This window comes from Stegodyphus dumicola, chromosome 4 (genome assembly GCF_044657685.1).
Source record: "Stegodyphus dumicola isolate Sdum_Otavi_A_Nest chromosome 4, ASM4465768v1".
Lineage (NCBI taxonomy): Eukaryota > Metazoa > Arthropoda > Arachnida > Araneae > Eresidae > Stegodyphus > Stegodyphus dumicola.
The window spans coordinates 64,006,175-64,018,262 of NC_140771.1; the positions used below are offsets into that span (position 1 = coordinate 64,006,175).

At 32.0% G+C, this 12,088-nt stretch overlaps 1 protein-coding gene across 1 annotated transcript in view; it reads left to right on the plus strand.

Moving 5' to 3' along the window:
* Window positions 1–12,088, plus strand: part of LOC118196063 (uncharacterized) — an 83,927-nt gene that overhangs the window by 44,698 nt on the left and 27,141 nt on the right. The window lies entirely within an intron of this gene.

Below are 12,088 nucleotides of genomic sequence, written 5' to 3' on the forward strand. Positions count from 1 at the left end.
AATTGGGACCGGATCCCATTCGGATAATCAAAAATTCGGATAATTGGATTTTTTCCAAAAAAGGATCTACGTAGACTTTAATTAATTACTGTATGTGGAAAATGGGAGAAAAAAAACTATTTTTAACAGCAAAGAGGTTTTAATAAACTAAAATAAAAAGGCAACAATTTTACATACATGTTATATAGCGAGTACAGTACTTACAAGTGCTGAAAGTCATTGCTTGCTGAACATGTTGGTCAAAGTAAGCTGTTTGACTGTCTTCATCCGTTTTCGGGCAGCCATGTCGCGTATCCGCATGGTTAAGAGTTGGCATACATTTTCCTGTTCAGTCTTTTCTCAGTTCTTCAGTTTTTTTTGGATAAGATGGCTTAAAATTTTTTTTGCCTTTTTATTATTAACGTTTAGAGTGTTTATATTAAATATCACGTACTTTGCACTTCACATAAAATCCAAGTCAACAGCAAAAATCACAAAATATTAAAAAACAACATATCCTTCAGAATTTTCGATAGACAGCTTTACGGCAATGGAGATAACATTGTTTTATTTCATACTGTGTTATCACTACTCGATTTCCGATTGTTGAGTTTGTTAAAAAAAATTCATTAAAGTTTTACAAAGTATTGTTGCATTTTTCTTTTCCTTCTGACACCAGTTGTTAGGTTATTTTCTTCGTTCACGTTCGTACGGGGTTCGTGTGGATTCGGAGTGAATAACGACGACACTTGATGAAGTATCGAAACACACTTTATTTGCCAGTATTGTCAGGACAGCTCCAAAACACGTTTCACAGTCGTCGATGAACTACTATAAACACGCTGACATGATCAGCGACACAGCCTTCCGGTTATCAGGCTATCACGGTGCAAACAGCTTCACTGAAAAGCACCGGAGTACAGCTCCCGACTCTGCTCGGTCGTTCTCGGAACTCCACGTACTATTGAGACTCTCCAAGCTACAACTCGCGATGCACTCGACGACACACAGAGCACGGTTCCCGACTCTTCGGTTCAGTCGTTCCCGGAGATACGCTCTATCGACGATGCAATAACCGTGATACACTAAGAGATTCCTTCGGTGAACTCGACGACCCACTCGGCACTCTCTGCCCGGCTGTCAAATCGATCGATTCGGCAGGAATTGACTCGCTAGACGAGACACTAACTCGATACTGACTATCTCGCACTCGACGAGGCACTCTCACTCGCCCTCTCGACGATGCACTTACTCTATGAAGCACACACTAACTGACTGCGGACCAGCAGGGTTTATATAGCTTTCGGCTTGTGTTCGAGAACATTCTGGGCTAAACCGGTAAGAATTCGTTCCAGAAGGTTTTCCGTCCATGGTATATCGCCAAATTTGGCAACCCTGCTTTTCCTTTCCATTTTACGGCAACCCTAAAACTGCTTTGCGGGGAAGCTGTCTTACCGCGCCTGTACATTTCGTAACAATATGAAATAAATAATAAAAAATATATAACATCATTTATGAAAATATTGAACACTTTCAATGAGATAATTTTCATGAATTAAATGCATTTTTTTCTTTGAATCAATCCGATAACAAACGAATATTCTTAAGCATTGTAGCTATTGTTTTCGAAGAGCACAGTTTGTTAATTAAGACACAATAACACGCCGAATAAATACTAATTCAGAAATCAAACAACAAAAATCAGCGTTATATTTTCAAAATTTTCACAGGACTACTTTCGATGGTTTTAACGAACCACCATCCTCAGCTGCAATACCGCAAATGAGCAAGATAGGAAATAATGATTAGATAAGATAAGAAAGCCTGGACAAGAATAAGCAAGAGGCGCCATCTGTTGGTGAAACCAGAACTAAAACATAATTTCTTTAAAGGCCGAAGGCAAAGATGGATTGGAATTAGGATCGTTAACTAGAACAGAAAGATTTTTTTGATGGTGGAATGCCTCTAGAAAATCCAGTTCTCCAATGGAAGATGTTTTTTGAATAATTTTGGCAGCAGAAAAATTGAAAGTGTGATTTTCGGACCAACAATGTTGAGCAACAGAAGACTTCTGTGTTTCCTTTTTTCTAACATATGCCTCATGTTCCTTGACGCGAAATTTTAAGGCTCTCCTAGTTTGGCCAATGTAAATCAAACCACACTGACAAGGAATCCTATAAATACCCCGAGAATTCATATCCGAAATGGGGTCCTTGAATATGGAACTCGGAATTTTATTGATGGGAGAATAAACAACCCGAAAGTTAAATTTCTGCAAAATAAGTGCGATTTTATAGCTAATTGATAGAAAGAAGGGAATGACAACAGAATTTTTAGAATCTCCTAAAACAACCCCCATAGCACAAAACATCCTCAGGATGTCCTATTTAAGTCGCAATATCCCGGGACATACTTAGGATGTCCTAAGGATGTTGATTCTCAGATGTCCTGAGGAGATCGTAATTTAACATCCTAAGGATGTCTTATTTAAATCGCTATGTCCCGGGATATGACAGGATGTCCTGAAGATGTTGATTCTCAGATGTCCTGAGGAGTTCACCAATTTCACATCCTGAGGACATTCATTCTGCATTGTCCGGAGGACTTTCGTTGTCAAACATTTTGATGATATTTGTTCTCAAATTTACCAGTTTTAATTTTTTGACATTGCACATCTGAAACATGCACATTATTTTATTTTTCATATGTATTTTACTAAGTTGTTTCTAAATGCTGTACATTAAAAATATTGATATGATTGATGATTTATTCTTGTTATTTTGTTATTAATTTTAACTGCTATTTTTTCTGACGTTTTTAAAAATTTATTTAGTCATGGAAAAGATTTTTTTCAATGGATTAGCATTTTCTAGAATATTTGCAAAATTCTAAATAACATATATTTTTTTTTATAAAAAATGTATAAATTACATGTATAATTACTTACAGATTACAAACCCTACTACAAATATAGGTAAAATTAGATATAGATATATTTAATTACAGAAACGAATTTTTTTTTTTTTTAATTTGGGTATAGAGACATTAGGTATTTTTTTGGAAGCAGGAAACATGAAAAATTAGCAACTGCCTTCGCCGGGAATCGAAGGACGGACCTCTGGAATACCGGCCCAGTGTTCAGAACCACTACTAAGGGGAGAGATGTCTTCGTGGAGGACTTTCTAAGGTAAACAGACTCGTATACACGTTACACGTGGGGAAAACCACGAAAACACCCATGCAGCCAGCCCGTTCGCGGGATTCGAACCTCGGATCGCACTACCAGGGTTCAGCGACTTTCGTTCGAGTAGTCGTGCGACCGCTCGGCCGCTGGTGGGCCGAAGACACGCTAGGAAAGCGGGAGAAATACCTCATATTACTTCTCTTTTTAAAGGCCGACTTTTTTTTAAGGGGATCCAATCACTAAATCCTGGGTGTGGATATACCTCATCCAACACCTTTCTAGTTCGGGCGCCACTGTAGAGACATTAGGATTTTTTTGGGAAGCCGTAGAGATGAAAAATTAGCAACCGCCTTTGCCGTGAATCGAACCACGGACCTCTGAAATACCGGCCCAGCGTGCAGAATTATTACGCCACGAAGGCACGCTAGGAAAGCGGGAGAAATACCTCATAAGGAAAATTTTTTTTCTCTAATTACAGGACAGAAAATGTTTTTCAATCGCGCGATCTGTTATTGATATTGAATTACAGTCGTGCGATAATTTCGCAGTAAAGATACATCTCTGATGACTATCCAAGATTCTAGAAACTTTGGTCTTATATAGAGATGGTCGTCTTATAGAAATAATGCTTAATATCAATATTTATTTATAATCTCAGAACTATTGGTCACTTTCAGAAGTGGTCGTTTGAGAGGCGATATTCTATATATTTATTTACTGATACTCTCAGATTCCAAAATTTGTTTATATTCTCAGAAATATTGGATGGAAGGTGGTCGTCCCATACATACACAATTTTAAATTTCATTAAAAGTGAATTCGGCATTATTTAACTATTTCCTTATTAATTAATTAATTAGACAAAGAAAAAATTAGGAAATAGTACTGTTTATTACGGAATAATGTAGGAAGTTCTACAGAACTATATTCTTTCGCGTCATTGCACATTGTATCCGGCAAACTACTAGTTCCTCGTATTCTTCCGCAAATCCGTAAACATCTATCTGATTTGAAACGAAATCCAAAATGGCTGCGCCATGAGGTTAACTTGTGTGGATATTTTTGTTGCATGAAAGGTAAGTTCAGTTGCAATACTTGTATGTTTCCTTTTTTTCTTTTCGAATTTATGTCATTTTGGCAGTTAAATGTTTCACAGCTTTATGAATTGTTACCATTCTGTCGTGAATTACGTGTATCTCAATGGCTGGCTGTCTTTTCAAATATCTAATTTGCCCTGCTATCCAAATTTTTATGACTGAATTTTTTTTAGTCTAGTTTATGCATTCAGTTTCAAAATAATATGTGTGATCAGATTGCTTATTATTTTATTGCAGCAATAAATTTATGTTAAATAGTTTGAACAATTGTATAAAAATAAGAGTTTGCATTGTTTTGTCCAAAATATGTATGGTTGAAATATTATCTTAATCTAGTTTGTAATTCAAGTTTTTTAGGGGGTACTGTTCTGTTATTGGGACCAGAATCGGAAATGTATGAACCTGTGTTTGTAAGTATGTGCATAGATGTGTATATGTAGACACACAAACATACAAATACAGTCAAAAGTCGTTAATCCGGACTCGTCGGGACTTCGGCGATTCCGGATTATCGATTTTTCCGGATTATAGATCATCAGTTTAAATCTCGTAAGATGGCATGCAGAAATTCCAAAATTAAAAATATGAAACCGTAATTTGTGAAATAAAGAACAATTATGATCTAAAGGGTATCAAAATTTGCAAAAAGAAAAAGCTTAATATTTATTTGTTTACTTTATTAAACATTTCTTTCAATGTAAGTTGTTTAAGTTTTGCTTCGTTTCATGTGATAATACTTTCTCTTTAATTCTATTAAACAGACATAATTTCTTGTTCAGTTACAAAGTTCCGCCGTTCAAGTCCTATAATTGCTGTGTCAAGAACACCGACTAATTTGTCAATCGAAATTTTTTTGTTTTCAATAACCTCTGTCACTTTTCTTCGCTATCGGAAGTGAATTATAATGACGAGGAACTTGTTTTAAATCATATCAAAGACGGAGCATATCGAGATGAAATACTACATTTGGTAAGGAATTATAAGCCAAATAAAATAAAAACATCTGCGCTGAAGATAAGGATAGTGCTGACAAATCAACTTCCAATTCATTACGCGCCCGCCGCCGAGCAGCGTGAAAATGATAAACAGATTTCGGATTTCAAAACATACTTTCGCTTTAGATCCTTTACATATTAACAAATATATATCGGAAATTCTATTTGATATAATCGAAAGTTTAAGCTTACTTTTATAAAATTGCTCTTACAGTCTGCAAAAAATAATAAGCCGGATGCAATTCGAAAATTAAGGAACAACGCAATCATCAACATTAACTGAAATAGATAATTATTTAGCTTATACGTCCATTATACATAAAATGCGCACGCGAAAACGTATTCTGCACTTGCGCACACTCATATGCGCAGTCGTAAAAGGTCTTACGCGCACGCGTGAACGCCTCTGCGCATGTGTCAACGCGGCGCATGCGCAGAAAGTTTTTAGTTTTGATGTCCGGATTATAGATCATTCCGAATTATGGGTGTCCGAATTAACGACTTTTGACTGTATACAAGCATACATAAATACAATTCTGAACCCGGTCCTGATAACAGAACAGTACCTTTTTTTAATCTTTTTTGAATATTTTATAAAAGGATTAAGCATTTTTCAAACTGCATATCATTTTAAGATTCAACTTACAGGAAGACAAAATATAGTCATTCAATCAAATGTTTATGATTGCTTTTAACATTTTCTCATAAATATTGTTTGCATTTTTATTGTATTTTAGATACTTTAGTTATGTAAAGTGAACATGAGAATATTAGGAAAGCTGAAGAATATGAATAGCTACCATAATACATGTATTTTTTCATCGAGCCCATTGTTTTAGAAACCATTGCACCATTATTATATGCTGGCTTATTTTATAGTTATATGCAGTTTAATTTTATGTTCATGTTACTGTAGTATTGTCATTATAATAAAAGTATTGATAATTTTTGTTGAATCTTGCAAGTTGCCTAACATTCAGAATTATTACTACCGAATTTTACTGATAGGTTTTTTTGAGTTGACATAATCTGTCTGATAAATAAAATAAACTGGTGTTTAAATTATATGCATTTCTCTTAATGTTTCATTGAAAGTGAGATGGAAATATAAATGCTATCCAGAAAAGTGAATTCTTTTTGCCTGAAATAACAAACTGTACTAAATGATTAATGTTTATATCATTTTAGAAATGTCAATATTAAAGTTTCTCCCCCTTCTATTCTTTAGATTTTGAAATAATTTATAATAAAATAATATATGCATAAGTGTAATTAATGTAAAGTGTCATTCAATAATATAATTTATTTTTACTGATATTTTTATATTTCTTATCTGGGTTTTCTTTTGGTGTTAGAAGGAGGAAAATACTGTAATGTTTTAATTAAGGAAATAATTAAAACATTACAGTCTTTTAAATAACACAGTTACAGTAATGTTTATTGAAGCAATCAGTACTGTGTGATTGCCAGTTTATTGCCAGTGATTGAATAATGTTAAAATGCATTGTTCATAAGGAAATTTGCTTATATTTGTGTTATAGATTTTATTTTGACACAAGCTGAAATTTGAATTATTGGAAGCACTTTGAAAACCCGAATTATTTCCTGAATCATTAATCAGGCCAATATATAACATACAAATTTTCATACAAAATTATTTCTTTGAGCATATTATAAAGAGCTCATTTAATTTTATTATTTGTACAAATTTTAGACAAAAGTAGCATGTAACAGTTAAAGATTTATTGAAGCCTACTTGTTACTTGTGGTAACAATGAAGTGTGAAAGATATTGCCACATTAGCAAACGTGACGATCATTGATGATTAGTTTAGTAATTTAATAATATATTGAGAAATGCTGGGAACTTTCAGAAGTAGACATTTTGGAAATGATGGGCTTGATAAGAAATTAGATGGTTTTATTATTTATTCTTTAGTTAAGAATGGATTTTAGATGTTCATGTGAAAGAATTCTGTTTAATTATATGTGAAAGAATTGTTAAAGTTTGGCATTTAAAAAAATGAATTAATAATATGCAATTATCTTTTTATTATGCATATATTACTATATATTTCTAATGCGCTATGTAAATGTCAATGCTAAACAATTGAGATACTATTGTCAGGGCAATCTTTTCTTATACATGAAAAATTCTGATACTTTCTTATCATCTGCCCTCACAGCTTCAACTTATGTTAAAACAGCAAGAGTATGCACACGATAATAGCAAACTATGAATATGCATACCACACACATGTATTTACATGCTTTATATTTAATCTTTATTTCTGAATAGTATTCCATTGGATGAAAAATATGTGAATATTGACCCAATGTATATATTTTTGTGTGTGTGCATCCTAAAATTTCTTGTTTCTTATAAAGTGCTTATTTGAATTACTACTTGTGAACAGAGCAGTAGATATGAACCATAAACTAACCATTTTGCCAATTTTCACAGCTTTGCAGATAGTCAGAAAGCACCAAAATTTGTAATAATGTTAAGTTTAAATGATGTTCTATACTTTTGTGTTAATTTTTCTATTCTATTAATTCTATTACTGTGTTATCAAACTTTCTGCAGGAATTTCAACTGGTTAAGATGTTATTACCATGTGGAGAAGAATTTGGTTTTCAAGCTAGAAAAAATTGCAGCTGAAGGATTTTGAAGAAGGTCAGTCAAACTGGTTTTAGTTAATTATAATTTAATTTTGGGTGAAGAATTCTCAAATTTATTTATCATAAGTGTCTAAAGGTCTTCTAAATTAAATTCTGCTTGTTTTTGAAATTTTTCATGACATTCATTCTTTGATTATTATTATTATTATTATTTTAATTTATTAACTTATATCCAGGCACATAATTGCATTTAATGCCATACCTTAAATATTGTAAAATGTTAAAATAATACATTTCACTTAAAAATGTGGTTGTGACAGTAAATTTTCTGTTACATTTAATCATATCTATAAACATTGGTATACATCATTTTTCAATAATCTGTATATTATTTTGTGCATTTCTTTTACATCCAAGATCTGGCATATGACTTGCTTTTCAAACTGATAACATGATGTAATAATGTAATATAATGGTTGAAGTTTACTATGGAACGGGCCAAATTTAATAAATTATTCTTTGATAGAAATTTATTCATGTGTTCAATGTGTCTCATCTCTTTAAATTGCTAAAGTAAATTTTATGTACTTGCATTTAGAAATTTTGACTATCAGAGTAATTTTGTTTCAGTTATTATAACATGCAAGGGAAAAAATTCATTCATAGCTCCGTATTTAAAATTAGTTAATTAAAGTCCTTAATAAAGAGGGACGTTTTGTTGTTTTTAATGTCGATAGAGTTTAATTCAAAAATATGCCACATTAAGGGTTACTTTTTAACCTAATTTAAAATTTTCATTACTTTAACATGTCCAATAATTGTTATTTTAACTCTGATATTGTAATAATATCAAAATTCCTTACTTTTTTGATAGGTAATCCAAATGTAAAACAAGAAAAGAAAAAATTAAAATCTAGAAGTATATTTATTTCATACCTCTAACAAATAAAAACAACACAAGCACTTTTTACTGTCTATCTGCATAGTGTCGCATGTCCCGTAAGACTGAGATTTGTATGGTCAAATCCATGTTTCAGTTAAAGGAAAATGCATGCACAGTCTTCTGATTTTCCCTTCGATTAAGGATTCTGTATATACTAGCATAAGAAATATATTAGTTAATGCAGTATTATACATCAATATTTATAGACAATTATTGTGGCTATGTTTATTATAATTTTGTTCACTGTAATGGCTGAAGTGCCTAAACCATCATACTGTGTAAACAAAACTCAAATCTTCATCTCTGCATACTGCTCCAATAGTGTTTAAACCACTGAAATGATGATTATGGTAGAACATCTTTGGTAAAAATTTACTCTACTGTAACCCTTGGCGAATCGTTTCTTTTTTTTATATCAAGATCGTCACCTGAGAGGATCGGCACCAATTTCAAGGTGGCCGCTACACAAAACCAAAATAAGAAGTCAAAGACATACACAAACTCTGTGTCCATGTACACATCAACCTATTAAAATAGAGAACTGTACAAACTGGGCATTGTGCACTGTCTTAACTTTGTCCATGTACACATTGATCTATTTTCACTTTAAGAAAATCAGAAAGTTAAAAATATCATAGTTACCAGAAAAAATTCGCCACTGTCTTAACACACAGACAACCAAAAATACACAAACAGAGAGGAATAAATTACCAAAAATACATATTCCCTAACATAAAAACATTAAACAACAAATCTTCTAACAAAAATTAACACACAGAGACAAAAAAATAAATGAAACGTCATTTTTTTTAACATACCTTTTTTTTCACATGCATATGTTTAGGCTTCCCACCACCATCCTCCAGGTAAGCAATTCAATTAAATTTTTCGTCTCTTAGTCACCTCAGACATACTCAAACGAGGGTACCCACACCAAAATAATAAATAGCATGTTCAAAATACAAGACCATACCACTTCCGTGCAACCAAACACAGCAATTGAAAAGAATGGTAAAATCCAAAAACCTGGGACCGTACAAAAGGTTTACTATTAAAAAAAGTAGCACAAAACTAAATTTATCACAGCACGTTGGCAATATTTGCAGAAATAACTCCTTTTTATTGACAAAAAAAAGTTTTTTTTTTTTTTCCCAAAGGCTACTTTCACCAACATTATCAACATTAGGGTTACCGAAAAACTTATTTGACGCAATGGGCTTCCACATTTCACAAACAACCAATACCACTTTGTGATTTTTTTTTCAGACAGAAACCAAGGTGTACCATACAGTAAAGATTAGCCACATCTTCATTTACTACTGTTACAAGTACTTCTTTGGTAAATTTCTGCGGTTAAATTCAAAAGTTTAAAATTGCATTAACATGATCAGATTCAGAGTCACAGCTAGGGTTTTCAGCGCTCAGGGACAACTGAAGATTTCGCGCCCCCTACTGCTTGCCAAGGATGGAACACATTTAATTCTAAAATGTTCTAACATCAGTTTGGCGCCCCTTGGATTCTGCACCCGGGGACAGATGCCCCCCTTCTAGCTACGCCCATGATCAGATTTTATTTTCTGCACGTAGCTAACAATTACTTATGTGTTGTCAGATAAATGTTATCAGATGCAGTTAATTATTTTTTACTTGCCAATCTCATGAGAAGTTTTTTTTGCTCCTGCAAGACTTTACTTTGTGTTGCAAAATAAATTCATTCTCACTCTTTTTGGACTTGCCTACACATTAAATTTAAAGTAGTTTTATGAATAGGTAAAATGTGATTATCATAATTTTGTTTCTCTCTTTATCTTGGCAACTTTATATGTTGATTCAGTATCCAGGTTACCTACCAGTGGCTGATTGATAAAACTGCTCATATGTTCAGCTGGTGGTTTGAGTTTATTTTCTGACATAAAAAATTTTAAAAGGCATCCCCCATGTTTATTTTACTATAATCGAAAAAACAAATAATTGCTACTCTGTTTATAGGTACTAAATGTTAAAATATTTTAAATTCTTCCTTTAATTTGCATTCTAATAGTCATTTGTTTAAATTTAATTATGAATTATATTCACATATAGTAATTGTGAGTGTTTTTTTATTTTAGGTGCTGTGAAAGGCAATGACAGAGATCCAATTTATCAAGAGTTCTTATATACATAAGAATACATGGATATAAGATTGTTTTTCATGAATTCAAATAAAATGTGATAAATTGGATTAATAAAAACTATTTTGAATTTTGAAAAGTGTTTTTCCTCTGTTAATCATAATATAGTGCCATAAATTTCTGAATGTGTTTATTTTTCATCCAAATAAATAGCTTTACAAAAATTTGTCATATTAATAGATATTGCATAATTTAGCATTATTATAAATATTTATTATAGCAGATTTAGCTGAACTACTTTTTTAGTCTCTTTGCAGATGAAGTCACAAAGGTAAGTGGTTAGATATTTTTCTGTATTCCCCATTAAGTAATTTTATCTGGTAAATTACCATTACTTATATACTAAAGGTGAAAGAATAAGCTTTCCTTGAAGATACAAAAATTTGCAGATATTTCAAAAAATTGGTATACGTAAAAAAATTCTTAAATTGCCACATATGCGAAACTGAAAATGTTATATATGAAATAGTTCAGAAATATAAATATTTTCACTATTTTTTAACTATAATTCACTGCATTTGTTATATATAATCACAGTTTAAGGTAGCAGTGCTTTTCTCACTGTGATTTCTCACGTATTTTGATTCATAAATACACATACATAAATCCACGTATTTTGATTTCTCTTTTGAGACTGAATAAAAAATGAACTAAACATTCTCGTTGACATTGAGAGTTGAATAAAAGCTCACCTCAAAATAAAATGAATTAATAAATTTATGGAAAATTTTACATTGCATATATTGAGCAGAAAGAGTAAACTGAATATACTTTATGGAATTAATAATTGGTAGAGTTGATAGCAGAATAAAATGCCTTAATTGCATGGTAAACAGTAGATCTTTTGAAGTTTTTCTATGTTGCGTAAAATGCAGATTTAAATTTTTGATATTGATTGTCATATAAATGGCAATTACTGTTTTATTTTGCTCTGAAATGAATGGTTAGTAATAAAATTCTGAATGAGACAACCTTTAACATGCGCTAGAATTTACAAAGTTTAATTTGGTGCTGATTTCAACGGGTAAATTTCGTTTTACTGAATTTTGCATAAAATAATACCAATGAACCATTGCGAATTATTTTCAGAACTTTTTT